Here is a 24,659-nt window from a genome sequence, read left to right as displayed (position 1 = left end):
ATCGCGTACCGGACACGGCAAGCACACTCCGAAACCATCCGGACTTTCTCGAACGAACTCGGAATCGCTATTGCGGCCCCATTCTGGAAAGCTCTCTCCGAGCCCCACGAGACTGACGGAGTAGCGGTCACGGCAAATTCCGAGGCCCAAAACCATCGCCTCGTAGGTCGACGGGAGAGGTTTTGGCCGCTCGGGGCGCAAAAAGGAGTGCAACTAGGGTTCACCCATCCTAGAACCATGTCTGATCATTGTATGTTTATGAAGAAAATTTTAGATGATGATTTCATTATTCTCCTGCTATATGTTAATGACATATTTATTGTTGGCCATAATGCTGGAAAAATTGAAAAGCTTAAAAGAGAGTTTTAAGTAGGTCTTTTGGCCGCTCAGGACTCAAAAAGGAGTGCAACACGAGGACTTCCGAGGTGGTCACCCATCCTAGTACTACTCTCGCCCAACCATGCTTAACTTCGGAGTTCTGATGGGATCCGATGCTTTAGTGCTGGTATGATCGCACTCGTTTTGTGTGCGTCGTCCCTCGCCTCAGTACTCTCGAACGATCTCGGAATCGCCATCGTCGGGTCTCTCCGATGCCCACTCGGCCGATCGCGTAACGGACACGGCAAGCGCGTGCCGAAACCATCCGGACTTTCTCGAACGAACTCGGAATCGCTATTGCGGCCCCATTCCGGAAAGCTCTCTCCGAGCCCCACGAGACTGACAGCGTAGCGGTCACGGCAAATTCCGAGGCCTAAAACCATCGTCTCGAAGGTCAACGGGAGAGGTTTTGGCCGCTCCGGGCACAAAAAGGAGTGCAACAGGGGGTCACCCATCCTAGAACCATGTCTGATCATTGTATGTTTATAAAGAAATTTTTAGATGATGATTTCATTATTCTCCTGCTATATGTTAATGACATATTTATTGTTGGCCATAATGCTGGAAAATTTGAAAAGCTTAAAAGAGAGTTTTAAGTAGGTCTTTTGGCCGCTCGGGGCGCAAAAAGGAGTGCAACAAGAGGACTTCCCAGGGGGTCACCCATCCTTGTACTACTCTCGCCCAAGCAAGCTTAACTTCGGAGTTCTGATGGGATCCGGTGCTTTAGTGCTGGTATGATCGTACTCGTTTTGTGTGCGTCGTCCCTCGCCTCAGTACTCTCGAACGATCTCAGAATCGCCATCGTTGGGTCTCTCCGATGCCCACTCGGCCGATCGCGTACCGGACACGGCAAGCGCGTGCCGAAACTATCCGGACTTTCTCGAATGAACCTGGAATCGCTATTGCGGCCCCATTCCGGAAAGCTCTCTCCGAGCCCCACGAGGCTGACTGCGTAGCGGTCACGACAAATTCCGAGGCCCAAAACCATCGCCTCGGAGGTCGACGGGAGAGGTTTTGGCCGCTCGGGGCACAAAAAGGAGTGCAACAGGGGGTCACCCATCCTAGAACCCTGTCTGATCATTGTATGTTTATGAAGAAATTTTTAGATGATGATTTCATTATTCTCCTGCTATATGTTAATGACATATTTATTGTTGGCCATAATGCTGGAAAAATTGAAAAGCTTAAAAGAGAGTTTTAAGTAAGTCTTTTGGCCGCTCGGGGCGCAAAAAGAAGTGCAACACGAGGACTTCCCAGGGGGTCACCCATCCTAGTACTACTCTCGCCCAAGCAAGCTTAACTTCCAAGTTCTGATGGGATCCGGTGCTTTAGTGCTGGCATGATAGCACTCGTTTTGTGTGCGTCGTCCCTCGCCTCTGTACTCTCGAACGATCTCGGAATCGCCATCGACGGGTCTCTCCGATGCCCATGCGGCCGATCGCATTATGGACACGGCAAGCGCGCGCCGAAACCATCCGGACTTTCTCGAACCAACTCAGAATCGCTATTGCGGCCCCATTCCGGAAAGCTCTCTCCGAGCCCCACGAGACTGACTGTGTAGCGGTCACGGCAAATTCTGAGGCCCAAAACCATCGCCTCGGAGGTCGACGGGAGAGGTTTTGGCTGCTCGGGGCGCAAAAAGGAGTGCAACAGGGGGTCACCCATCCTAGAACCATGTCTGATCATTGTATATTTATGAAGAAATTTTTATATGATGATTTCATTATATTCCTGCTATATGTTAATGACATAATTATTGATGGCCATAATGCTGGAAAAATTGAAAAGCTTAAAAGAGAATTTTAACTAAGTATTTTGGCCGCTAGGGGCGCAAAAAGGAGTGCAACACGAGGACATCCTAGGGGGTCACCCATCCTAGTACTACTCTCGCCCAAGCACGCTTAACTTCGGAGTTCTGATGGGATCCGGTGCTTTAGTGCTAGTATGATCGCACTCGTTTAGTGTGCGTCGTCCCTCGCCTCTGTACTCTCGAACAATCTCGGAATCGCCATCGTCGGGTCTCTCCGATGCACATGCGGCCGATCGCGTACCGGACACGGCAAGCGCGCGCCGAAACCATCCGGACTTTCTCGAACGAACTCGGAATTGCTATTGCGGCCCCATTCCGGAAAGCTCCCTCCGAGCCCCACGAGACTGACAGCGTAGCGATCACGACAAATTCCAAGGCCCAAAACCATCGCCTCGGAGGTCGACGGGAGAGGTTTTGTCCACTCGGGGTGTAAAAAGGAGTGAAACAGGGGGTCGCCCATCCTAGAACCATGTCTGATCATTGTATGTTTATGAAAAAAATTTTAGATGATGATTTCATTATTCTCCTACTATATGTAAATGACATATTTATTGTTGGCCATAATGCTGGAAAAATTGAACAGCTTAAAAGAGAGTTTTAAGTAAGTCTTTTGGCCGCTCGGGGCGCAAAAAGGAGTGCAACACGAGGACTTCCCAAGGGGTCACCCATCATAGTACTACTCTCCCCCAAGCACGCTTAACTTCGGAGTTCTGATAGGATCCGGTGCTTTAGTGCTAGTATGATCACACTCATTTTGTGTGTGTCGTTCCTCGCCTCTGTACTCTCGAACGATCTCGGAATCGCCATCGTCGAGTCTCTCCGATGCCCAAGCGGTCGATCGTGTACCGAACACAGCAAGCGCGCGCCGAAACCATCCGGACTTTCTCGAACGAACTCGGAATCGCTATTGCGGCCCCATTCCGGAAAGCTCTCTCCGAGCCCCTCGAGACTGACAGTGTAGCGGTCACGGCAAATTTCGAGGCCCAAAACCATCGCCTCGAAGGTCGACGGGAGATGTTTTGACCGCTCCGGGTGCAAAAAGGAGTGCAACAGGGGGTCACCCATCCTAGAACCATGTCTGATCATTGTATGTTTATGAAGAAATTTTTAGATGATGATTTCATTATTCTCCTGCTATATGTTAATGACATATTTATTGTTGGACATAATGCTGGAAAAATTGAAAAGCTTAAAAGAGAGTTTTAAGTAGGTCTTTTGGCCGCTCGGGGCGCAAAAAGGAGTGCAACAAGAGGACTTCCCAGGGGGTCACCCATCCTTGTACAACTCTCGCCCAAGCAAGCTTAACTTCGGAGTTCTGATGGGATCCGGTGCTTTAGTGCTGGTATGATCGCACTCGTTTTGTGTGCGTCGTCCCTCGCCTCAGTACTCTCGAACGATCTCATAATCGCCATCGTCGGGTCTCTCCGATGCCCACTCGGCCGATCGCGTACCGGACACGGCAAGCGCGTGCCGAAACCATCCGGACTTTCTCGAACGAACTCCGAATCGCTATTGCGGCCCCATTCCGGAAAGCTCTCTCCGAGCCCCACGAGGCTGACTGCGTAGCGGTCACAACAAATTCCGAGGCCCAAAACCATCGCCTCGGAGGTCGACGGGAGAGGTTTTGGCCGCTCGGGGCACAAAAAAGAGTGCAACAGGGGGTCACCCATCCTAGAACCCTGTCTGATCATTGTATGTTTATGAAGAAATTTTTAGATGATGATTTCATTATTCTCCTGCTATATGTTAATGACATATTTATTGTTGGCCATAATGCTGGAAAAATTGAAAAGCTTAAAAGAGAGTTTTAAGTATGTCTTTTGGCTGCTCGTGGCGCAAAAAGGAGTGTAACACGAGGACTTACCAAGGGGTCACCCATCCTAGTACTACTCTCGCCCAAGAACGCGTAACTTCGGAGTTCTGATGGGATCCGGTTCTTTAGTCCTAGTATGATGGCAATCATTTTGTGTGCGTCGTCCCTCGCCTCTGTACTCTCGAACGATCTCGGAATCGCCATCGTCGGATCTCTCCGATGCCCACGCGGCCGATCGCGTACCGAACACGGCAAGCGCGTGCCGAAACCATCCGGACTTTCTCGAACGAACTCGGAATCGCTAATGCGGCCCCATTCCGGAAAGCTCTCTCCGAGCCCCACGAGACTGATTGCATAGCGGTCATGGCAAATTTCGAGGCCCAAAACCATCGCCTCGGAGGTCGACGGGAGAGGTTTTGGCCGCTCGGGGCGCAAAATGGAGTGCAACAGGGGGTCACCCATCCTAGAACTATGTCTGATCATTGTATATTTATGAAGAAAATTTTTGATGATGATTTCATTATTCTCCTGCTATATGTTAATGACATATTTATTGTTGGCCATAATGCTGGAAAAATTGAAAAGCTTAAAAGAGAGTTTTAAGTAGGTCTTTTGGCCGCTCGGGGCGCAAAAAGGAGTGCAACACGAGGACTTCCGTGGGGGTCACCCATCCTAGTACTACTCTCGCCCAAGCACGCTTAACTTCGGAGTTCTGATGGGATCCGGTGCTTTAGTGCTAGTATGATAGCACTCGTTCTGTGTGCGTCGTCCCTCGCCTTTGTACTCTCGAACGATCTCGGAATCGCCATTGACGGATCTCTCCGATGCCCACGAGGCCGACCGCGTACCGAACACGGCAAGCGCTCACTGAAACCATCGGGACTTTCTCGAACGAACTCGGAATTGCTATTGCGGCCCCATTCCGAAAAGCCCTCTCCGAGCCCCACGAGACTAACTGCGTAGCGGTCACGGCAAATTCCGAGGCCCAAAACCATCGCCTCGGAGGTCGACGGGAGAGGTTTTGGCCGCTCGGGGCACAAAAAGGAGTGCAACAGGGGGTCACCCATCCTAGAACCCTGTCTGATCATTGTATGTTTATGAAGAAATTTTTTGATGATGATTTCATTATTCTCCTGCTATATGTTAATGACATATTTATTGTTGGCCATAATGCTGGAAAAATTGAAAAGCTTAAAAGAGAGTTTTAAGTAGGTCTTTTGGCCGCTCGGGGTGCAAAAAGGAGTGCAACACAAGGACTTCCCAGGGGGTCACCCATCCTAGTACCACTCTCGCCCAAGCACGCTTAAATTAAGAGTTCTGATTGGATCCGGTGCTTTAGTGCTGGTATATTCGCATTCGTTCTGTGTGTGTCATCCATCGCCTTTGTACTCTCAAACGATCTCGGAATCGCCATTGTCGGATCTCTCCGATGTCCACGAGGCCGACCGCGTACCGGACACGGCAATCGCGCGCCGAAACCATCGGGACTTTCTCGAACGAACTCGGAATCACTATTGCGGCCTCATTCCGGAAAGCTCTCTCCGAGCCCCACGAGACTGACCGCATTGCGGTCACGGCAAATTCCGAGGCCCAAAACCATCGCCTCGGAGGTCGACGGGAGAGGTTTTGGCCACTCGGGGCACAAAAAGGAGTGCAACATGGGATCACCCATCCTAGAACCATGTATGATCATTGTATGTTTAAGAAGAATTTTTTAGATGATGATTTCATTATTCTCCTGCTATATGTTAATGACATATTTATTGTTGGCCATAATGCTGGAAAAATTGAAAAGCTTAAAAGAGAGTTTTAAGTATGTCTTTTGGCTGCTCGTGGCGCAAAAAGGAGTGTAACACGAGGACTTCCCGGGGGGTCACCCATCCTAGTACTACTCACGCCCAAGCACGCGTAACTTCGGAGTTCTGATGGGATCCGGTTCTTTAGTCCTGGTATGATGGCAATCATTTTGTGTGCGTCGTCCCTTGCCTCTGTACTCTCGAACGATCTCGGAATCGCCATCGTCGGATCTCTCCAATGCCCACGAGGCCGACCGCGAACCGGACACTGCAAGCGCGCGCCGAAACCATCGGGACTTTCACGAACGAACTCGGAATCGCTATTGCCGCCCCATTCCGGAAAGCTCTCTCCGAGCCCCACGGGACTGACTACATAGCGGTCACGGCAAATTCCGAGGCCCAAAACCATCGCCTCGGAGGTCGACGGGAGAGGTTTTGGCCGCTCGGGGCGCAAAAACGAGTGCAACAGGGGGTCACCCATCCTAGAACCATGTCTGATCATTGTATGTTTATGAAGAAATTTTTAGATGATGATTTCATTATTCTCCTGCTATATGTTAATGACATATTTATTGTTGGCCATAATGCTGGAAAAATTGAAAAGCTTCAAAGAAAGTTTTAAGTAAGTCTTTTGGCTGCTCGGGGCGCAAAAAGGAGTGCAACACGAGGACTTCCCAGGGGGTCACCCATCCTAGTACTACTCTCGCCCAAGCAAGCTTAACTTCGGAGTTCTGATGGGATCCGGTGCTTTAGTGCTGGTATGATTGCACTCGTTTTGTGTGCGTCGTCCCTCGCCTCTGTACTCTCGAATGATCTCGGAATCGCCATCGTCGGGTCTCTCCGATGCCCACGAGGCCGACCGCGAATCGGACACGGCAAGCGCACGCCTATACCATCCGGACTTTCTCGAACGAACTCGTAATCGCTATTGCCGCCCCATTCCGGAAAGCTCTCTCCGAGCCCCACGAGTCTGACTGTGTAGCGGTCACGGCAAATTCCGAGGCCCAAAACCATCGCCTCGGAGGTCGACGGGAGAGGTTTTGGCCGCTCGGGGCGCAAAAGCGAGTGCAACAGGGGGTCACCCATCCTAGAACCATGTCTGATCATTGTATGTTTATGAAGAAATTTTTAGATGATGATTTCATTATTCTCCTGCAATATGTTAATGACATATTTATTGTTGGCCATAATGCTGGAAAAATTGAAAAGCTTAAAAGAAAGTTTTAAATAAGTCTTTTAGCCGCTCGGGGCGCAAAAAGGAGTGCAACATGAGGACTTCCCAGGGGGTCACCCATCCTAGTACTACTCTCGCCCAAGCAAACTTAACTTCGGAGTTTTGATGGGATCCGGTGCTTTAGTGCTGGTATGATAGCACTCGTTTTGTGTGCGTCGTCCCTCGCCTCTGTACTCTAGAACGATCTTGGAATCGCCCTCGTCGGGTCTCTCCGATGCCCACGCGGCCGATCGCGTACCGGACACAGCAAGCGCGTGCCGAAACCATCCGGACTTTCTCGAACGAACTCGGAATCGCTAATGCGGCCCCATTCCAGAAAGCTCTCTCCGAGCCCCACGAGACTGACTGTGTAGCGGTCATGACAAATTCCGAGGCCCAAAACCATCGCCTCGGAGGTCGACGGGAGAGGTTTTGGTCGCTCGGGGCACAAAAAGGAGTGCAACAGGGGGTCACCCATCCTAGAACCCTGTCTGATCATTGTATGTTTATGAAGAAATTTTTTGATGATGATTTCATTATTCTCCTGCTATATGTTAATGACATATTTATTGTTGGCCATAATGCTGAAAAAATTGAAAAGCTTAAAAGAGAGTTTTAAGTAGTTCTTTTGGCCGCTCGGGGCGCAAAAAGGAGTGCAACACAAGGACATCCCAAGGGGTCACCCATCCTAGTACCACTCTCGCCCAAGCACGCTTAAATTAAGAGTTCTGATTGGATCCGGTGCTTTAGTGCTGGTATAATCGCATTCGTTCTGTGTGTGTCATCCATCGCCTTTGTACTCTCGAACGATCTCGGAATCGCCATTGTCGGATCTCTCCGATGTCCACGAGGCCGACCACGTACCGGACACGGCAATCACGCGCCGAAACCAACGGGACTTTCTCGAACGAACTCGGAATCGCTATTGCGGCCCCATTCCGGAAAGCTCTCTCCGAGCCCCACGAGACTGACCGCATTGCGGTCACGGCAAATTCCGAGGCCCAAAACCATCGCCTCGGAGGTCGACGGGAGAGGTTTTGGCCACTCGGGGCACAAAAAGGAGTGCAACATGGGATCACCCATCCTAGAACCATGTATGATCATTGTATGTTTAAGAAGAATTTTTTAGATGATGATTTCATTATTCTCCTGCTATATGTTAATGACATATTTATTGTTGGCCATAATGCTGGAAAAATTGAAAAGCTTAAAAGAGAGTTTTAAGTATGTCTTTTGGCTGCTCGTGGCGCAAAAAGGAGTGTAACACGAGGACTTCCTGGAGGGTCACCCATCCTAGTACTACTCACGCCCAAGCACGCGTAACTTCGGAGTTCTGATGGGATCCGGTTCTTTAGTCCTGGTATGATGGCAATCATTTTGTGTGCGTCGTCCCTTGCCTCTGTACTCTCGAACGATCTCGGAATCGCCATCGTCGGATCTCTCCGATGCCCACGAGGCCGACCGCGAACCGGACACTGCAAGCGCGCGCCGAAAACATCGGGACTTTCACGAACGAACTCGGAATCGCTATTGCCGCCCCATTCCGGAAAGCTCTCTCCGAGCCCCACGGGACTGACTACATAGCGGTCATGGCAAATTCCGAGGCCCAAAACCATCACCTCAGAGGTCGACGGGAGAGGTTTTGGCCGCTCGGGGCGCAAAAAAGAGTGCAACAGGGGGTCACCCATCCTAGAACCATGTCTGATCATTGTATGTTTATGAAGAAATTTTTAGATGATGATTTCATTATTCTCCTACTATATGTTAATGACATATTTATTGTTGGCCATAATGCTGGAAAAATTGAAAAGCTTCAAAGAAAGTTTTAAGTAAGTCTTTTGGCCGCTCGGGGCGCAAAAAGGAGTGCAACACGAGGACTTCCCAGGGGGTCACCCATCCTAGTACTACTCTCGCCCAAGTAAGCTTAACTTCGAAGTTCTAATGGGATCCAGTGCTTTAGTGCTGGTATGATCGCACTCGTTTTGTGTGCGTCGTCCCTCGCCTCTGTACTCTCGAATGATCTCGGAATCGCCATCGTCGGGTCTCTCCGATGCCCACGAGGCCGACCGCGAACCGGACACCGCAAGCGCACACCTATACCATCCGGACTTTCTCGAACGAACTCGTAATCGCTATTGCCGCCCCATTCCGGAAAGCTCTCTCCGAGCCCCACGAGTCTGACTGTGTAGCGGTCACGGCTAATTCCGAGGCCCAAAACCATCGCATCGGAGGTCGACGGGAGAGGATTTGGCCGCTCGGGGCGCAAAAGCGAGTGCAACAGGGGGTCACCCATCCTAGAACCATGTCTGATCATTGTATGTTTATGAAGAAATTTTTAGATGATGATTTCATTATTCTCCTGCAATATGTTAATGACATATTTATTGTTGGCCATAATGCTGGAAAAATTGAAAAGCTTAAAAGAATGTTTTAAGTAAGTCTTTTAGCCGCTCGGGGCGCAAAAAGGAGTGCAACATGAGGACTTCCCAGGGGGTCACCCATCCTAGTACTACTCTCGCCCAAGCAAACTTAACTTCAGAGTTTTGATGGGATCCGGTGCATTAGTGCTGGTATGATAGCACTCGTTTTGTGTGCGTCGTCCCTCGCCTCTGTACTCTAGAACGATCTCGGAATCGCCCTCGTCGGGTCTCTCCGATGCCCACGCGGCCGATCGCGTACTGGACACGGCAAGCGCGTGCCGAAACCATCTGCACTTTCTCGAACGAACTCGGAATCGCTAATGCGGCCCCATTCCGGAAAGCTCTCTCCGAGCCCCACGAGACTGACTGCGTAGCGGTCACGACAAATTCCGAGGCCCAAAACCATCGCCTCGGAGGTCGACGGGAGAGGTTTTGGTCGCTCGGGGCACAAAAAGGAGTGCAACAGGGGGTCACCCATCCTAGAACCCTGTCTGATCATTGTATGTTTATGAAGAAATTTTTAGATGATGATTTCATTATTCTCCTGCTATATGTTAATGACATATTTATTGTTGGCCATAATGCTGGAAAAATTGAAAAGCTTAAAAGAGAGTTTTAAGTATGTCTTTTGGCTGCTCGTGGCGCAAAAAGGAGTGTAACACGAGGACTTCCCAGGGGGTCACCCATCCTAGTACTACTCTCGCCCAAGCACGCGTAACTTCAGAGTTCTGATGGGATCCGGTTCTTTAGTCCTGGTATGATGGCAATCATTTTGTGTGCGTCGTCCCTCGCCTCTGTACTCTCGAACGATCTCGGAATCGCCATCGTCGGATCTCTCCGATGTCCACGAGGCCGACCGCGAACCGGACATGGCAAGCGCACGCCTATACCATCCGGACTTTCTCGAACGAACTCGTAATCGCTATTGCCGCCCCATTCCGGAAAGCTCTCTCCGAGCCCCACGAGTCTGACTGTGTAGCGGTCACGGCAAATTTCGAGGCCCAAAACCATCGCCTCGGAGGTCGACGGGAGAGGTTTTGGCCGCTCGGGGCGCAAAAGCGAGTGCAACATGGGGTCACCCATCCTAGAACCAAGTCTGATCATTGTATGTTTATGAAGAAATTTTTAGATGATGATTTCATTATTCTCCTGCAATATGTTAATGACATATTTATTGTTGGCCATAATGCTGGAAAAATTGAAAAGCTTAAAAGAGAGTTTTAAGTATGTCTTTTGGCTGCTCGTGGCGCAAAAATGAGTGTAACACGAGGACTTCCCAGGGGGTCACCCATCCTAGTACTACTCACGCCCAAGCACGCGTAACTTCGGAGTTCTGATGGGATCCGGTTCTTTAGTCATGGTATGATGCCAATCATTTTGTGTGCATCGTCCCTTGCCTCTGTACTCTCGAACGATCTCGGAATCGCCATCGTCGGATGTCTCCGATGCCCACGAGGCCGACCGCGAACCGTACACTACAAGCCCGCGCCGAAACCATCAGGACTTTCACGAACGAACTCGGAATCGCTATTGCGGCCCCATTCCGGAAAGCTCTCTCCGAGCCCCACGGGACTGACTACATAGCGGTCACGGCAAATTCCGAGGCCCAAAACCATCGCCTCGGAGGTCGACGGGAGAGGTTTTGGCCGCTCGGGGCGCAAAAACGAGTGCAACAGGGGGTCACCCATCCTAGAACCATGTCTGATCATTGTATGTTTATGAAGAAATTTTTAGATGATGATTTCATTATTCTCCTGCTATATGTTAATGACATATTTATTGTTGGCCATAATGCTGGAAAAATTGAAAAGCTTCAAAGAAAGTTTTAAGTAAGTCTTTTGGCCGCTCGGGGCGCAAAAAGGAGTGCAACACGAGGACTTCCCAGGGGGTCACCCATCCTAGTACTACTCTCGCCCAAGCAAGCTTAACTTCGAAGTTCTGATGGGATCCGGTGCTTTAGTGCTGGTATGATCGCACTCGTTTTGTGTGCGTCGTCCCTCGCCTCTGTACTCTCGAATGATCTCGGAATCGCCATCGTTGGGTCTCTCCGATGCCCACGAGGCCGACCGCGAACCGGACACGGCAAGCGCACGCCTATACCATCCGGACTTTCTCGAACGAACTCGTAATCGCTATTGCCGCCCCATTCCGGAAAGCTCTCTCCGAGCCCCACGAGTCTGACTGTGTAGCGGTCACGGCAAATTCCGAGGCCCAAAACCATCGCCTCGGAGGTCGACGGGAGAGGTTTTGGCCGCTCGGGGCGCAAAAGCGAGTGCAACAGGGGGTCACCCATCCTAGAACCATGTCTGATCATTGTATGTTTATGAAGAAATTTTTAGATGATGATTTCATTATTCTCCTGCAATATGTTAATGACATATTTATTGTTGGCCATAATGCTGGAAAAATTGAAAAGCTTAAAAGAAAGTTTTAAGTAAGTCTTTTAGCCGCTCGGGGCTCAAAAAGGAGTGCAACATGAGGACTTCCCAGGGGGTCACCCATCCTAGTACTACTCTCGCCTAAGCAAGCTTAACTTCGGAGTTTTGATGGGATCCGGTGCTTTAGTGCTGGTATGATAGCACTCGTTTTGTGTGCGTCGTCCCTCGCCTCTGTACTCTAGAACGATCTCGGAATCGCCCTCGTCGGGTCTCTCCGATGCCCACGCGGCCGATCGCGTACCGGACACGGCAAGCGCGTGACGAAACCATCCGGACTTTCTCGATCGAACTCGGAATCGCTAATGCGGCCCCAATCCGGAGAGCTCTCTCCGAGCCCCACGAGACTGACTGCGTAGCGGTCACGACAAATTCCGAGGCCCAAAACCATCGCCTCGGAGGTCGACGGGAGAGGTTTTGGTCGCTCGGGGCACAAAAAGGAGTGCAACAGGGGGTCACCCATCCTAGAACCCTGTCTGATCATTGTATGTTAATGAAGAAATTTTTTGATGATGATTTCATTATTCTCCTGCTATATGTTAATGACATATTTATTGTTGGCCATAATGCTGAAAAAATTGAAAAGCTTAAAAGAGAGTTTTAAGTATGTCTTTTGGCCGCTCGGGGCGTAAAAAGGAGTGCAACACAAGGACTTCCCAGGGGGTCACCCATCCTAGTATCACTCTCGCCCAAGCACGCTTAAATTAAGAGTTCTGATTGGATCCGGTGCTTTAGTGCTGGTATAATCGCATTCGTTCTGTGTGTGTCATCCATCGCCTTTGTACTCTCGAACGATCTCGGAATCGCCATTGTCGGATCTCTCCGATGTCCACGAGGCCGACCGCGTACCGGACACGGCAATCGCGCGCCGAAACCATCGGGACTTTCTCGAACGAACTCGGAATCGGTATTGCGGCCCCATTCCGAAAAGCCCTCTCCGAGCCCCACGAGACTGATAGCGTAGCGGTCATGGCAATTTCCGAGGCCCAAAACCATTGCCTCAACGGTCGACGGGAGAGGTTTTGGCCGCTCGGGGCGCAAAAAGGAGTGCAACAGGGGGTCACCCATCCTAGAACCATGTCAGATCATTGTATGTTTATGAAGAAATTTTTAGATGATGATTTCATTATTCTCCTGCTATATGTTAATGACATATTTATTGTTGGCCATAATGCTGGAAAAATTGAAAAGCTTAAAAGAGAGTTTTAAGTATGTCTTTTGGCTGCTCGTGGCGCAAAAAGGAGTGTAACACGAGGACTTCCCAGGGGGTCACCCATCCTAGTACTACTCTCGCCCAAGCACGCGTAACTTCGGAGTTCTGATGGGATCCGGTTCTTTAGTCCTGGTATGATGGCAATCATTTTGTGTGCGTCGTCCCTCGCCTCTGTACTCTCAAACGATCTCGGAATCGCCATCGTCGGATCTCTCCGATGTCCACGAGGCCGACCACGAACCGGACACGGCAAGCGCACGCCTATACCATCCGGACTTTCTCGAACGAACTCGTAATCGCTATTGCCGCCCCATTCCGGAAAGCTCTCTCCGAGCCCCACGAGTCTGACTGTGTAGCGGTCACGGCAAATTCGAGGCCCAAAACCATCGCCTCGGAGGTCGACGGGAGGGGTTTTGGTCGCTCGGGGCGCAAAAGCGAGTGCAACAGGGGGTCACCCATCTTAGAACCATGTCTGATCATTGTATGTTTATGAAGAAATTTTTAGATGATGATTTCATTATTCTCCTGCAATATGTTAATGACATATTTATTGTTGGCCATAATGCTGGAAAAATTGAAAAGCTAAAAAGAAAGTTTTAAGTAAGTCTTTTAGCCGCTCGGGGCGCAAAAAGCAGTGCAACATGAGGACTTCCCAGGGGGTCACCCATCCTAGTACTACTCTCGCCCAAGCAAGCTTAACTTCGGAGTTTTGATGGGATCCGGTGCTTTAGTGCTGGTATGATAGCACTCGTTTTGTGTGCGTCGTCCCTCGCCTCTGTACTCTTGAACGATCTCGGAATCGCCCTCGTCGAGTCTCTCCGATGCCCACGCGGCCGATTGCGTACCGAACACGGCAAGCGCGTGCCGAAACCATCCGGACTTTCTCGAACGAACTCGGAATCGCTAATGCGGCCCCATTCCGGAAAGCTCTCTCCGAGCCCCACGAGGCTGACTGCATAGCGGTCACGACAAATTCCGAGGCCCAAAACCATCGCCTCGGAGGTCGACGGGAGAGGTTTTGGCCGCTCGGGGCGCAAAAAGGAGTGCAACAGGGGGTCACCCATCCTAGAACTATGTCTGATCATTGTATGTTTATGAAGAAAATTTTTGATGATGATTTCATTATTCTCCTGCTATATGTTAATGACATATTTATTGTTGGCCAAAATGCTGGAAAAATTGAAAAGCTTAAAAGAGAGTTTTAAGTAGGTCTTTTGGCCGCTCGGGGCGCAAAAAGGAGTGCAACACGAGGACTTCCGAGGGGGTCACCCATCCTAGTACTACTCTCGCCCATGCACGATTAACTTCGGCGTTCTGATGGGATCCGGTGCTTTAGTGCTGGTATGATCGCACTCGTTCTGTGTGCGTCGTCCCTCGCCTTTGTACTCTCGAACGATCTCGGAATCGCCATTGTCGGATCTCTCCGATGCCCACGAGGCCGACCGCGTACCGAACACGGCAAGCGCTCACTAAAACCATCGGGACTTTCTCGAACGAACTCGGAATCGCTATTGCGGCCCCATTCCGGAAAGCTCTCTCCGAGCCCCACGAGACTAACTGCGTAACGGTCACGGTAAATTCCGAGGCCCAAAACCATCGCCTCGGAGGTCGACGGGAGAGGTTTTGGCCGCTCGGGGCACAAAAAGGAGTGCAACAGGGGGTCACCCATCCTAGAACCCTGTCTGATCATTGTATGTTTATGAAGAAATTTTTTGATGATGATTTCATTATTCTCCTGCTATATGTTAATGACATATTAATTGTTGGCCATAATGCTGGAAAAATTGAAAAGCTTAAAAGAGAGTTTTAAGTAGGTCTTTTGGCCGCTCGGGGCGCAAAAAGGAGTGCAACACAAGGACTTCCTAGGGGGTCACCCATCCTAGTACCACTCTCGCCCAAGCACGCATAAATTTAGAGTTCTGATTGGATCCGGTGCTTTAGTGCTGGTATAATCGCATTCGTTCTGTGTGTGTCATCCATCGCCTTTCTCCTCTCGAACGATCTCGGAATCGCCATTGTCGGAATGTCCACGAGGCCGACCGCGTACCGGACACGGCAATCGCGCGCCGAAACCATCGGGACTTTCTCGAATGAACTCGGAATTGCTATTGCGGCCCCATTCCGAAAAGCCCTCTCCGAGCCCCACGAGACTGATAGTGTAGCGGTCACGGCAATTTCCGAGGCCCAAAACCATTGCCTCAAAGGTCGACGGGAGAGGTTTTGGCCGCTCGGGGCGCAAAAAGGAGTGCAACAGGGGGTCACCCATCCTAGAACCGTGTCGGATCATTGTATGTTTATGAAGAAATTTTTAGATGATGATTTCATTATTCTCCTGCTATATGTTAATGACATATTTATTGTTGGCCATAATGCTGGAAAAATTGAAAAGCTTAAAAGAGAGTTTTAAGTATGTCTTTTGGCTGCTCGTGGCGCAAAAAGGAGTGTAACACGAGGACTTCCCAGGGGGTCACCCATCCTAGTACTACTCTCGCCCAAGCACGCGTAACTTCGGAGTTCTGATGGGATCCGGTTCTTTAGTCCTGGTATGATGGCAATCATTTTGTGTGCGTCGTCCCTCGCCTCTGTACTCTCAAACGATCTCGGAATCGCCATCGTCGGATCTCTCCGATGTCCACGAGGCCGACCGCGAACCGGACACGGCAAGCGCACGCCTATACCATCCGGACTTTCTCGAACGAACTCGTAATCGCTATTGCCGCCCCATTCCGGAAAGCTCTCTCCGAGCCCCACGGGACTGACTACATAGCGGTCACGGCAAATTCCGAGGCCCAAAACCATCACCTCGGAGGTCGACGGGAGAGGTTTTGGCCGCTCGGGGCGCAAAAACGAGTGCAACAGGGGGTCACCCATCCTAGAACCATGTCTGATCATTGTATGTTTATGAAGAAATTTTTAGAGGATGATTTCATTATTCTCCTGCTATATGTTAATGACATATTTATTGTTGGCCATAATGCTGGAAAAATTGAAATGCTTCAAAGAAAGTTTTAAGTAAGTCTTTTGGCCGCTCGGGGCGCAAAAAGGAGTGCAACACGAGGACTTCCCAGGGGGTCACCCATCCTAGTACTACTCTCGCCCAAGCAAGCTTAACTTCGGAGTTCTAATGGGATCCGGTGCTTTAGTGCTGGTATGATCGCACTCGTTTTGTGTGCGTCGTCCCTCGCCTCTGTACTCTCGAATGATCTCGGAATCGCCATCGTCGGGTCTCTCCGATGCCCACGCGGCCGATCGCGTACCGGACACGGCAAGCGCGTGCCGAAACCATCCGGACTTTCTCGAACGAACTCGGAATCGCTATTGCGGCCCCATTCCGGAAAGCTCTCTCCGAGCCCCACGAGACTGACTACGTAGCGGTCACGGCAAATTCCGAGGCCCAAAACCATCGCCTCGGAGGTCGACGGGAGAGGTTTTGGCCGCTCGGGGCGCAAAAACGAGTGCAACAGGGGGTCACCCATCCTAGAACCCTGTCTGATCATTGTATGTTTATGAAGAAATTTTTAGATGATGATTTCATTATTCTCCTGCTATATGTTAATGACATATTTATTGTTGGCCATAATGCTGGAAAAATTGAAAAGCTTAAAAGAGAGTTTTAAGTATGTCTTTTGGCTGCTCGTGGCGCAAAAAGGAGTGTAACACGAGGACTTCCCAGGGGGTCACCCATCCTAGTACTACTCTTGCCCAAGCACGCGTAACTTCGGAGTTCTGATGGGATCCGGTTCTTTAGTCCTGGTATGATGGCAATCATTTTGTGTGCGTCGTCCCTTGCCTCTATACTCTCGAACGATCTCGGAATCGCCATCGTCGGATCTCTCCGATGTGCACGAGGCCAACCGCGAACCGGACACGGCAAGCGCACGCCTATACCATCCGGACTTTCTCGAACGAACTCGTAATCGCTATTGCCGCCCCATTCCAGAAAGCTCTCTCCGAGCCCCACGAGTCTGACTGTGTAGCGGTCACGGCAAATTCCGAGGCCCAAAACCATCGCCTCGGAGGTCGACGGGAGAGGTTTTGGCCGCTCGGGGCGCAAAAGCGAGTGCAACAGGGGGTCACCCATCCTAGAACCATGTCTGATCATTGTATGTTTATGGAGAAATTTTTAGATGATGATTTCATTATTCTCCTGCAATATGTTAATGACATATTTATTATTGGCCATAATGCTGGAAAAATTGAAAAGCTTAAAAGAAAGTTTTAAGTAAGTCTTTTAGCCGCTCGGGGCGCAAAAAGGAGTGCAACATGAGGACTTCCCAGGGGGTCACCCATCCTAGTACTACTCTCGCCCAAGCAAGCTTAACTTCGGAGTTTTGATGGGATCCGGTGCTTTAGTGCTGGTATGATAGCACTCATTTTGTGGGCGTCGTCCCTCGCCTCTGTACTCTCGAACGATCTCGGAATCGCCCTCGTCGAGTCTCTCCGATGCCCACGCGGCCGATTGCGTACCGAACACGGCAAGCGCGTGCCGAAACCATCCGGACTTTCTCGAACGAACTCGGAATCGCTAATGCGGCCCCATTCCGGAAAGCTCTCTCCGAGCCCCATGAGACTGACTGCATAGCGGTCACGGCAAATTCCGAGGCCCAAAACCATCACCTCGGAGGTCGACGGGAGAGGTTTTGGCCGCTCGGGGCGCAAAAGCGAGTGCAACAGGGGGTCACCCATCCTAGAACCATGTCTGATCATTGTATGTTTATGAAGAAATTTTTAGATGATGATTTCATTATTCTCCTGCTATATGTTAATGACATATTTATTGTTGGCCATAATGCTGGAAAAATTGAAAAGCTTAAAAGAGAGTTTTAAGTAGGTCTTTTGGCCGCTCGGGGCGCAAAAAGGAGTGCAACACGAGGACTTCCGAGGGGGTCACCCATCCTAGTACTACTCTCGCCCAAGCACGATTAACTTCGGCGTTCTGATGGGATCCGGTGCTTTAGTGCTGGTATGATCGCACTCGTTCTGTGAGCGTCGTCCCTCGCCTTTGTACTCTCTGGCGATCTCGGAATCGCCATTGTCGGATCTCTCCGATGCCCACGAGGCCGACCGCGTACCGAACACGGCAAGCGCTCACTGAAACCATCGGGACTTTCTCGAACGAACTCGGAATCGCTATTGCGGCCCCATTCCGGAAAGCTCTCTCCGAGCCCCACGAGACTAACTGCGTAACGGTCACGGTAAATTCCGAGGCCCAAAACCATCGCCTCGGAGGTCGACGGGAGATGTTTTGGCCGCTCGGGGCACAAAAAGGAGTGCAACAGGGGGTCACCCATCCTAGAACCCTGTCTGATCATTGTATGTTTATGAAGAAATTTTTTGATGATGATTTCATTATTCTCCTGCTATATGTTAATGACATATTAATTGTTGGCCATAATGCTGGAAAAATTGAAAAGCTTAAAAGAGAGTTTTAAGTAGGTCTTTTGGCCGCTCGGGGCGCAAAAAGGAGTGCAACACAAGGACTTCCTAGGGGGTCACCCATCCTAGTACCACTCTCGCCCAAGCACGCTTAAATTCAGAGTTCTGATTGGATCCGGTGCTTTAGTGCTGGTATAATCGCATTCGTTCTTTGTGTGTCATCCATCGCCTTTCTCCTCTCGAACGATCTCGGAATCGCCATTATCGGAATGTCCACGAGGCCGACCGCGTACCGGACACGGCAATCGCGCGCCAAAACCATCGGGACTTTCTCGAACGAACTCGGAATTGCTATTGCGGCCCCATTCCGAAAAGCCCTCTCCGAGCCCCACGAGACTGATAGTGTAGTGGTCACGGCAATTTCCGAGGCCCAAAACCATTGCCTCAAAGGTCGACGGGAGAGGTTTTGGCCGCTCGGGGCGCAAAAAGGAGTGCAACAGGGGGTCACCCATCCTAGAACCATGTCGGATCATTGTATGTTTATGAAGAAATTTTTAGATGATGATTTCATTATTCTCCTGCTATATGTTAATGACATATTTATTGTTGGCCATAATGCTGGAAAAATTGAAAAGCTTAAAAGAGAGTTTTAAGTATGTCTTTTGGCTGCTCGTGGCGCAAAAAGGAGTGTAACACGAGGACTTCCCAGGGGGTCACCCATCCTAGTACTACTCACGCCCAAGCACGCGTAACTTCGGAGTTCTGATGGGATCCGGTTCTTTAGTCCTGGTATGATGGCAATCATTTTGTGTGCGTCGTCCCTTGCCTCTATACTCTCGAACGATCTCGGAATCGCCATCGTCGGATGTCTCCGATGCCCACGAGGCCGACCGCGAACCGGACACTGCAAGCGCGCGCCGAAACCATCGGGACTTTCACGAACGAACTCGGAATCGCTATTGCCGCCCCATTCCGGAAAGCTCTCTCCGAGCCCCACGGGACTGACTACATAGCGGTCACGGCAAATTCCGAGGCCCAAAACCATCGCCTCGGAGGTCGACGGGAGAGGTTTTGGCCGCTCGGGGCGCAAAAACGAGTGCAACAGGGGGTCACCCATCCTAGAACCATTTCTGATCATTGTATGTTTATGAAGAAATTTTTAGATGATGATTTCATTATTCTCCTGCTATATGTTAATGACATATTTATTGTTGGCCATAATGCTGGAAAAATTGAAATGCTTCAAAGAAAGTTTTAAGTAAGTCTTTTGGCCGCTCGGGGCGCAAAAAGGAGTGCAACACGAGGACTTCCCAGGGGGTCACCCATCCTAGTACTACTCTCGCCCAAGCAAGCTTAACTTCGGAGTTCTGATGGGATCCGGTGCTTTAGTGCTGGTATGATCGCACTCGTTTTGTGTGCGTCGTCCCTCGCATCTGTACTCTCGAATGATCTCGGAATCGCCATCGTCGGGTCTCTCCGATGCCCACGCGGCCGATCGCGAACCGGACACGGGAAGCGCGTGCCGAAACCATCCGGACTTTCTCGAACGAACTCGGAATCGCTATTGCGGCCCCATTCCGGAAAGCTCTCTCCGAGCCCCACGAGACTTACTACGTAGCGGTCACGACAAATTCCGAGGCCCAAAACCATCGCCTCGGAGGTCGACGGGAGAGGTTTTGGCCGCTCGGGGCGCAAAAACGAGTGCAACAGGGGGTCACCCATCCTAGAACCCTGTCTGATCATTGTATGTTTATGAAGAAATTTTTAGATGATGATTTCATTATTCTCCTGCTATATGTTAATGACATATTTATTGGTGGCCATAATGCTGGAAAAATTGAAAAGCTTCAAAGAGAGTTTTAAGTAGGTCTTTTGGCCGCTCGGGGAGCAAAAAGGAGTGCAACACAAGGACTTCCCAGGGGGTCACCCATCCTAGTACTACTCTCGCCCAAGCACGCTTAAATTCAGAGTTCTGATGGAATCCGATGCTTTAGTGCTGGTATGATCGCATTCATTCTGTGTGCGTCGTCCCTCGCCTTTGTACTCTCGAACGATCTCGGAATCGCCATTGTCGGATCTCTCCGTTGTCGACGAGGCCGACCGCGTACCGGACACGGCAAGCGCGCGCCGAAACCATCGGGACTTTCTCGAACGAACTCGGAATCGCTATTGTGGCCCCATTCCGGAAAGCTCTCTCCGAGCCCCACGAGACTGACCGCATTGCGGTCATGGCAAATTCCGAGGCCCAAAACCATCGCCTCGGAGGTCGACGGGAGAGGTTTTGGCCACTCGGGGCACAAAAAGGAGTGCAACATGGGATCACCCATCCTAGAACCATGTATGATCATTGTATGTTTAAGAAGAATTTTTTAGATGATGATTTCATTATTCTCCTACTATATGTTAATGACATATTTATTGTTGGCCATAATGCTGGAAAAATTGAAAAGCTTAAAAGAGAGTTTTAAGTATGTCTTTTGGTCGCTCGTGTAACACCCCTCATTTCCGAATGTTCGTATAAATTTTTGGGGATAATGTAAGCATCTATTTTAATTGACAAAAGAAATAGAGTATGGATTAGAGGTAACTTATTTTTAAGATTTGGGAGATCTGTTAAAAAAAAAAAAAAAGAATCTGAGGACCTATATGTAAACCCTAAGGACCTAATCGTGAATATGATAAAAACAAGGACTAATCTGCAAAATGCACCAAATGACAAATCCCACCACTTAAGCTTCTCTACCTTGGTTCTTAAGGAAGCAGAGAAGGCAGCTCGTGGGTGATCAGGGAAAGAAAGAAAGAAAGAAGAAGAAGAAGAAGAAGAAGAGAAATAAAAATTGGGGCTTTTGGGGTTCTTGCTTTAATCTTTTCATTTTGGGTCAAAATTTTCAAAGGCAAGTGTTCTAACCCCATCCTACAGAAGTATTAGACTCTGTTTTTATGTTGATTCAAAATAAATTGGAAGATTTCTATTTAGAAACTGATATGTCTCTCTTTGGACTTAAAACCATGGATTCTGAAATATTTTCGGTATACTGACCCCTATACACTGTTTCGGCTATAAGTTTTAGCACAAAATGTGAATTCAGGCAGGAACTATTTTGTTTGTAATTAGACTCTTATGTCTTTCTTTTGACACCGATTTTGTAGAATTTGGACACCGAATACTTACCCAAACATTTTTTTCAAATGAGACTATAGATGCTGTAAAACAGACTTCAAGATTTCTGACCTATCGATACTAAATTACCTATAACTCCCTGTTGAAAATTCTGATTTGTACCAAACTGATTTTATTTGAAACTAGATTTGAAAATATTTCTTTGGACATACAGTTTGGAAATTTTGGAATTCAATTTCCTATCCTATTATCTGTTGAGTCCGACCCTATAAATTCTGTAAAACAGTGATTGTGATTTTGACCTTGTGTTACCAAATCTGAGGTAACTCTGTGTTGGGAGCCCTGTTTCATATGAAATCTGTTCCATCCGAATATAGATTGATATATGGTTCGACCATAGTCTTCTTATGGGTATTGGAGCATAATTGTTATTCTGAAATATTTGTTTGATGTGCCACTGGAATTCTGTCCGAAATCGAGCTTTGGTCGATTTCGCTTATTCTGTTCCATTCCTTTGGATACTTGAAATCGTCTAACCTTCTTATTTGAATTGAGCTAACTATAATTGGATTCCCTGTACACTCTTGCTTCCATTTTCCTTTCTAAAATGATTACATTTGTGAGAGATTTGTATCCTTGCGTCATTTGTTTTTAAAAAGGCACATGTAAGCTTCATTGTTCCGCGTGTGCTTCCGATATATGCTACTTATTGTTGAAACTGCCCTTTTGTACTCTGGTGTGTGGGATTGTCTGGACCTTTGCCAGAAATGGTAAAGGGTATGCGCTATTTGCCCGCTTTGTGGGGTCCCGTTATGTGGGATATTCTGGACCTTTGCCAGAAATGGTAAAGGGTATGCGCTTGTTGCCCGCTTTGTGGGTATGTGATTAGAGCCTGCGATGCTCTGCCGGCCCCCTTTGACTTCACCTAGACGTGGGTGGATGGAGCTCCCAGACGTGGGAGACTTTTGTCAGGTGGTCATTTAGAAATGGATGAATCACATTCTGACTGAGATCCCACTACACCCTCTATATGTTTGATATGACATCCAGAGTTTTGGTGAGTTATTTCTATTCGTACTCTGGATAAGATTGATATGATTGCAACGTCAAGGACGACGTTTGAGCTCTTGTACGATATGTGTACCTATATGCTCTGAAAGGCTTCATTCACTGATGATTTTGCTTCGAAATGTTCCATATGCCGTTGATATGCTTCGAAACATTCTGTATGCCATTGATAAGCTCCGATATGTTTCCTTTGTTTCTGATATGCTCCAAATTACTCTATGCTCCATCTGTCAGGAACCAAATATACATGATTGAAAGGACAAATTGTGATTCTGCTCCTAATGATATTATGTCTACGAAATCGTATATTCTGCTTTGTGTTTTGAAACTGTATCTCTTTGGAAATTGTACTATTTTGATATGGATATGTTAGTCACTTGCTGAGCTCTTTATGCTCACCCCGTTTGTTGATAAATTTTTCAGGATAGCGTATCGCTTGCTTAAATGTTAAGAATGGGCTGAGGCAGTGGAAAGTTTAGAAGACGTTGGGCAGAACTTTTGTTAGCATACATGTAGTTGTGTATAAGCTACCTTGCATCTAATGAAATGTGACTATGAATCTAAACTTGTGGATTTTGTGTAAGTTAATGGATCCCTCATGTATAGGGTTTTGGAATGTTAAATTAAATTCGTGTAATGATATGAACTTATGGTAAATCGTTGTTTGTGGTGACTGCATAGAATTCCCCACTTGTGGATTTATACTGTGGTTTTTATTTTGATGAGTTGAGTTCAGATTGTATGAATTATCGAGTGATGTGTGCTATGTTTATGAATTGCACAGGGTTATGAAGTGGTAGATTATAGAAGTGAAAATTTTGATCTGAATGTTTTCTTAGTGACCTCAAATGTGTGTTTGGATCCTGGGTTAGTTGTGATGAAGATTTTAAATATTATCGATATATTTTGTGGGGGCGTGACAGCTCGTGGCGCAAAAAGGAGTGTAACACGAGGACTTCCCAAGGGGTCACCCATCCTAGTACTACTCTCGCCCAAGCACGCTTAACTTCGGAGTTCTGATGGGATCTGATTCTTTAGTCCTGGTATGATGGCAATCATTTTGTGTGCGTCGTCCCTCGCCTCTGTACTCTCGAACGATCTCGGAATCGCCAATGTCGGATCTCTCCGATGCCCTTGAGGCCGATCGTGTACCGGACACGGTAAGCGCGCGCCGAAACCATCCGGACTTTCTCGAACGAACTCGGAATCGCTATTGCGGCCCCATTCCGGAAAGCTCTCTCCGAGCCTCACGAGATTGACTGCGTAGCGGTCACGGCAAATTCCGAGGCCCAAAACCATCGCCTCGGAGGTCGCCGGGAGAGGTTTTGGCCGCTCGGGGCGCAAAAAGGAGTGCAACACGGGGTCACTCATCCTAGTTCCTCTCATGACGCCGAGAGTGGATGATCCTCTGTCGACACTCAATAGCCCTCGTAATGTCAACTACCACTCCCAATGACTAGCTGTACTAGATCTGGGACAGCCAGACCTATAAGTCTTGTATCAAAGAGTGGAGCACTCATACAGGACATCCTTGGTGTCTCAAGTCTAAGGACCAGATACACCACTAGGAATACGGAATCGCTGTCTGACAATAAGGCATCATCAACCATCCAGCATTTCGTAAGCAGATCAATTAGTGAACTCATTCTCCAATGACACTAGTGTATTGTATCCCTAGTGTCCCTACACGAGCAGCAATGAGACTAGTTGCATCCATCATATGGACGGGTATACAGCACACAAGTCTATCCGGTTATCACGATGTCCCTCTCGATTAACATATGACCGGGATTATTATGGATGTGTTTAAAGGTGAATCAATCTCATTATCGTGATCTCATCACGATCCGATTCCCATTGCACAAATCCAAAGACATCACAATATATATATGCATTTATGCAACAGTTATAAAGTGATATATGCCAAAATATAATAAGCAAAAAGATTCAGTATCAAGTCACACGTGCCATCACTCACGTAATTGGCTTGCTGGGCACGTATGACTAGCATCACCC

General features: G+C 48.8%; 30 non-coding genes and 5 pseudogenes across 30 annotated transcripts; all 35 read right to left on the bottom strand.

Moving 5' to 3' along the window:
- Positions 1 to 400: 400 nt before the first annotated feature.
- On the bottom strand, positions 401 to 519 carry LOC135621006 (5S ribosomal RNA). The gene has a single exon (XR_010490234.1). It is a non-coding gene; the product is annotated as a 5S ribosomal RNA (ribosomal RNA).
- A 486-nt stretch (positions 520 to 1,005) lies between these two features.
- LOC135621118 (5S ribosomal RNA) lies at positions 1,006 to 1,124 on the bottom strand. Its single transcript, XR_010490344.1, has one exon. It is a non-coding gene; the product is annotated as a 5S ribosomal RNA (ribosomal RNA).
- Positions 1,125 to 1,610: 486 nt separating this feature from the next.
- Positions 1,611 to 1,729, bottom strand: LOC135621144 (5S ribosomal RNA). Its single transcript, XR_010490370.1, has one exon. It is a non-coding gene; the product is annotated as a 5S ribosomal RNA (ribosomal RNA).
- A 486-nt stretch (positions 1,730 to 2,215) lies between these two features.
- LOC135620792 (5S ribosomal RNA) lies at positions 2,216 to 2,334 on the bottom strand. Its single transcript, XR_010490025.1, has one exon. It is a non-coding gene; the product is annotated as a 5S ribosomal RNA (ribosomal RNA).
- Positions 2,335 to 2,820: 486 nt separating this feature from the next.
- Positions 2,821 to 2,939, bottom strand: LOC135621010 (5S ribosomal RNA). The gene has a single exon (XR_010490238.1). It is a non-coding gene; the product is annotated as a 5S ribosomal RNA (ribosomal RNA).
- A 486-nt stretch (positions 2,940 to 3,425) lies between these two features.
- On the bottom strand, positions 3,426 to 3,544 carry LOC135621021 (5S ribosomal RNA). Its single transcript, XR_010490247.1, has one exon. It is a non-coding gene; the product is annotated as a 5S ribosomal RNA (ribosomal RNA).
- Positions 3,545 to 4,030: 486 nt separating this feature from the next.
- LOC135621282 (5S ribosomal RNA) lies at positions 4,031 to 4,149 on the bottom strand (annotated as a pseudogene).
- Positions 4,150 to 4,635: 486 nt separating this feature from the next.
- LOC135620841 (5S ribosomal RNA) lies at positions 4,636 to 4,754 on the bottom strand. Its single transcript, XR_010490072.1, has one exon. It is a non-coding gene; the product is annotated as a 5S ribosomal RNA (ribosomal RNA).
- Positions 4,755 to 5,240: 486 nt separating this feature from the next.
- LOC135621264 (5S ribosomal RNA) lies at positions 5,241 to 5,359 on the bottom strand. The gene has a single exon (XR_010490487.1). It is a non-coding gene; the product is annotated as a 5S ribosomal RNA (ribosomal RNA).
- A 486-nt stretch (positions 5,360 to 5,845) lies between these two features.
- LOC135621235 (5S ribosomal RNA) lies at positions 5,846 to 5,964 on the bottom strand. The gene has a single exon (XR_010490459.1). It is a non-coding gene; the product is annotated as a 5S ribosomal RNA (ribosomal RNA).
- A 486-nt stretch (positions 5,965 to 6,450) lies between these two features.
- LOC135620516 (5S ribosomal RNA) lies at positions 6,451 to 6,569 on the bottom strand. The gene has a single exon (XR_010489759.1). It is a non-coding gene; the product is annotated as a 5S ribosomal RNA (ribosomal RNA).
- A 486-nt stretch (positions 6,570 to 7,055) lies between these two features.
- On the bottom strand, positions 7,056 to 7,174 carry LOC135621120 (5S ribosomal RNA). The gene has a single exon (XR_010490346.1). It is a non-coding gene; the product is annotated as a 5S ribosomal RNA (ribosomal RNA).
- A 486-nt stretch (positions 7,175 to 7,660) lies between these two features.
- On the bottom strand, positions 7,661 to 7,779 carry LOC135621288 (5S ribosomal RNA; annotated as a pseudogene).
- Positions 7,780 to 8,265: 486 nt separating this feature from the next.
- On the bottom strand, positions 8,266 to 8,384 carry LOC135621261 (5S ribosomal RNA). The gene has a single exon (XR_010490484.1). It is a non-coding gene; the product is annotated as a 5S ribosomal RNA (ribosomal RNA).
- Positions 8,385 to 8,870: 486 nt separating this feature from the next.
- Positions 8,871 to 8,989, bottom strand: LOC135620961 (5S ribosomal RNA). Its single transcript, XR_010490189.1, has one exon. It is a non-coding gene; the product is annotated as a 5S ribosomal RNA (ribosomal RNA).
- A 486-nt stretch (positions 8,990 to 9,475) lies between these two features.
- LOC135621197 (5S ribosomal RNA) lies at positions 9,476 to 9,594 on the bottom strand. The gene has a single exon (XR_010490422.1). It is a non-coding gene; the product is annotated as a 5S ribosomal RNA (ribosomal RNA).
- Positions 9,595 to 10,080: 486 nt separating this feature from the next.
- On the bottom strand, positions 10,081 to 10,199 carry LOC135621247 (5S ribosomal RNA). Its single transcript, XR_010490471.1, has one exon. It is a non-coding gene; the product is annotated as a 5S ribosomal RNA (ribosomal RNA).
- Positions 10,200 to 10,685: 486 nt separating this feature from the next.
- Positions 10,686 to 10,804, bottom strand: LOC135621291 (5S ribosomal RNA; annotated as a pseudogene).
- A 486-nt stretch (positions 10,805 to 11,290) lies between these two features.
- On the bottom strand, positions 11,291 to 11,409 carry LOC135620685 (5S ribosomal RNA). The gene has a single exon (XR_010489924.1). It is a non-coding gene; the product is annotated as a 5S ribosomal RNA (ribosomal RNA).
- Positions 11,410 to 11,895: 486 nt separating this feature from the next.
- On the bottom strand, positions 11,896 to 12,014 carry LOC135621179 (5S ribosomal RNA). The gene has a single exon (XR_010490404.1). It is a non-coding gene; the product is annotated as a 5S ribosomal RNA (ribosomal RNA).
- A 486-nt stretch (positions 12,015 to 12,500) lies between these two features.
- On the bottom strand, positions 12,501 to 12,619 carry LOC135621268 (5S ribosomal RNA; annotated as a pseudogene).
- A 486-nt stretch (positions 12,620 to 13,105) lies between these two features.
- LOC135621211 (5S ribosomal RNA) lies at positions 13,106 to 13,224 on the bottom strand. Its single transcript, XR_010490436.1, has one exon. It is a non-coding gene; the product is annotated as a 5S ribosomal RNA (ribosomal RNA).
- Positions 13,225 to 13,709: 485 nt separating this feature from the next.
- LOC135621164 (5S ribosomal RNA) lies at positions 13,710 to 13,828 on the bottom strand. Its single transcript, XR_010490390.1, has one exon. It is a non-coding gene; the product is annotated as a 5S ribosomal RNA (ribosomal RNA).
- A 486-nt stretch (positions 13,829 to 14,314) lies between these two features.
- LOC135620899 (5S ribosomal RNA) lies at positions 14,315 to 14,433 on the bottom strand. Its single transcript, XR_010490128.1, has one exon. It is a non-coding gene; the product is annotated as a 5S ribosomal RNA (ribosomal RNA).
- A 486-nt stretch (positions 14,434 to 14,919) lies between these two features.
- On the bottom strand, positions 14,920 to 15,038 carry LOC135621283 (5S ribosomal RNA; annotated as a pseudogene).
- A 478-nt stretch (positions 15,039 to 15,516) lies between these two features.
- Positions 15,517 to 15,635, bottom strand: LOC135621210 (5S ribosomal RNA). Its single transcript, XR_010490435.1, has one exon. It is a non-coding gene; the product is annotated as a 5S ribosomal RNA (ribosomal RNA).
- A 486-nt stretch (positions 15,636 to 16,121) lies between these two features.
- Positions 16,122 to 16,240, bottom strand: LOC135620545 (5S ribosomal RNA). Its single transcript, XR_010489788.1, has one exon. It is a non-coding gene; the product is annotated as a 5S ribosomal RNA (ribosomal RNA).
- A 486-nt stretch (positions 16,241 to 16,726) lies between these two features.
- On the bottom strand, positions 16,727 to 16,845 carry LOC135621252 (5S ribosomal RNA). Its single transcript, XR_010490476.1, has one exon. It is a non-coding gene; the product is annotated as a 5S ribosomal RNA (ribosomal RNA).
- Positions 16,846 to 17,331: 486 nt separating this feature from the next.
- Positions 17,332 to 17,450, bottom strand: LOC135621054 (5S ribosomal RNA). Its single transcript, XR_010490280.1, has one exon. It is a non-coding gene; the product is annotated as a 5S ribosomal RNA (ribosomal RNA).
- A 486-nt stretch (positions 17,451 to 17,936) lies between these two features.
- On the bottom strand, positions 17,937 to 18,055 carry LOC135620855 (5S ribosomal RNA). The gene has a single exon (XR_010490085.1). It is a non-coding gene; the product is annotated as a 5S ribosomal RNA (ribosomal RNA).
- Positions 18,056 to 18,541: 486 nt separating this feature from the next.
- On the bottom strand, positions 18,542 to 18,660 carry LOC135621208 (5S ribosomal RNA). The gene has a single exon (XR_010490433.1). It is a non-coding gene; the product is annotated as a 5S ribosomal RNA (ribosomal RNA).
- Positions 18,661 to 19,138: 478 nt separating this feature from the next.
- LOC135621220 (5S ribosomal RNA) lies at positions 19,139 to 19,257 on the bottom strand. The gene has a single exon (XR_010490445.1). It is a non-coding gene; the product is annotated as a 5S ribosomal RNA (ribosomal RNA).
- Positions 19,258 to 19,743: 486 nt separating this feature from the next.
- LOC135620501 (5S ribosomal RNA) lies at positions 19,744 to 19,862 on the bottom strand. Its single transcript, XR_010489744.1, has one exon. It is a non-coding gene; the product is annotated as a 5S ribosomal RNA (ribosomal RNA).
- Positions 19,863 to 20,348: 486 nt separating this feature from the next.
- Positions 20,349 to 20,467, bottom strand: LOC135621074 (5S ribosomal RNA). Its single transcript, XR_010490300.1, has one exon. It is a non-coding gene; the product is annotated as a 5S ribosomal RNA (ribosomal RNA).
- Positions 20,468 to 23,581: 3,114 nt separating this feature from the next.
- On the bottom strand, positions 23,582 to 23,700 carry LOC135621239 (5S ribosomal RNA). Its single transcript, XR_010490463.1, has one exon. It is a non-coding gene; the product is annotated as a 5S ribosomal RNA (ribosomal RNA).
- Positions 23,701 to 24,659: the final 959 nt, after the last annotated feature.

This window comes from Musa acuminata, chromosome BXJ2-8 (genome assembly GCF_036884655.1).
Source record: "Musa acuminata AAA Group cultivar baxijiao chromosome BXJ2-8, Cavendish_Baxijiao_AAA, whole genome shotgun sequence".
Taxonomy (NCBI): Eukaryota; Viridiplantae; Streptophyta; class Magnoliopsida; order Zingiberales; family Musaceae; genus Musa; species Musa acuminata.
This window is presented reverse-complemented; position numbering and strand designations above follow the sequence as displayed.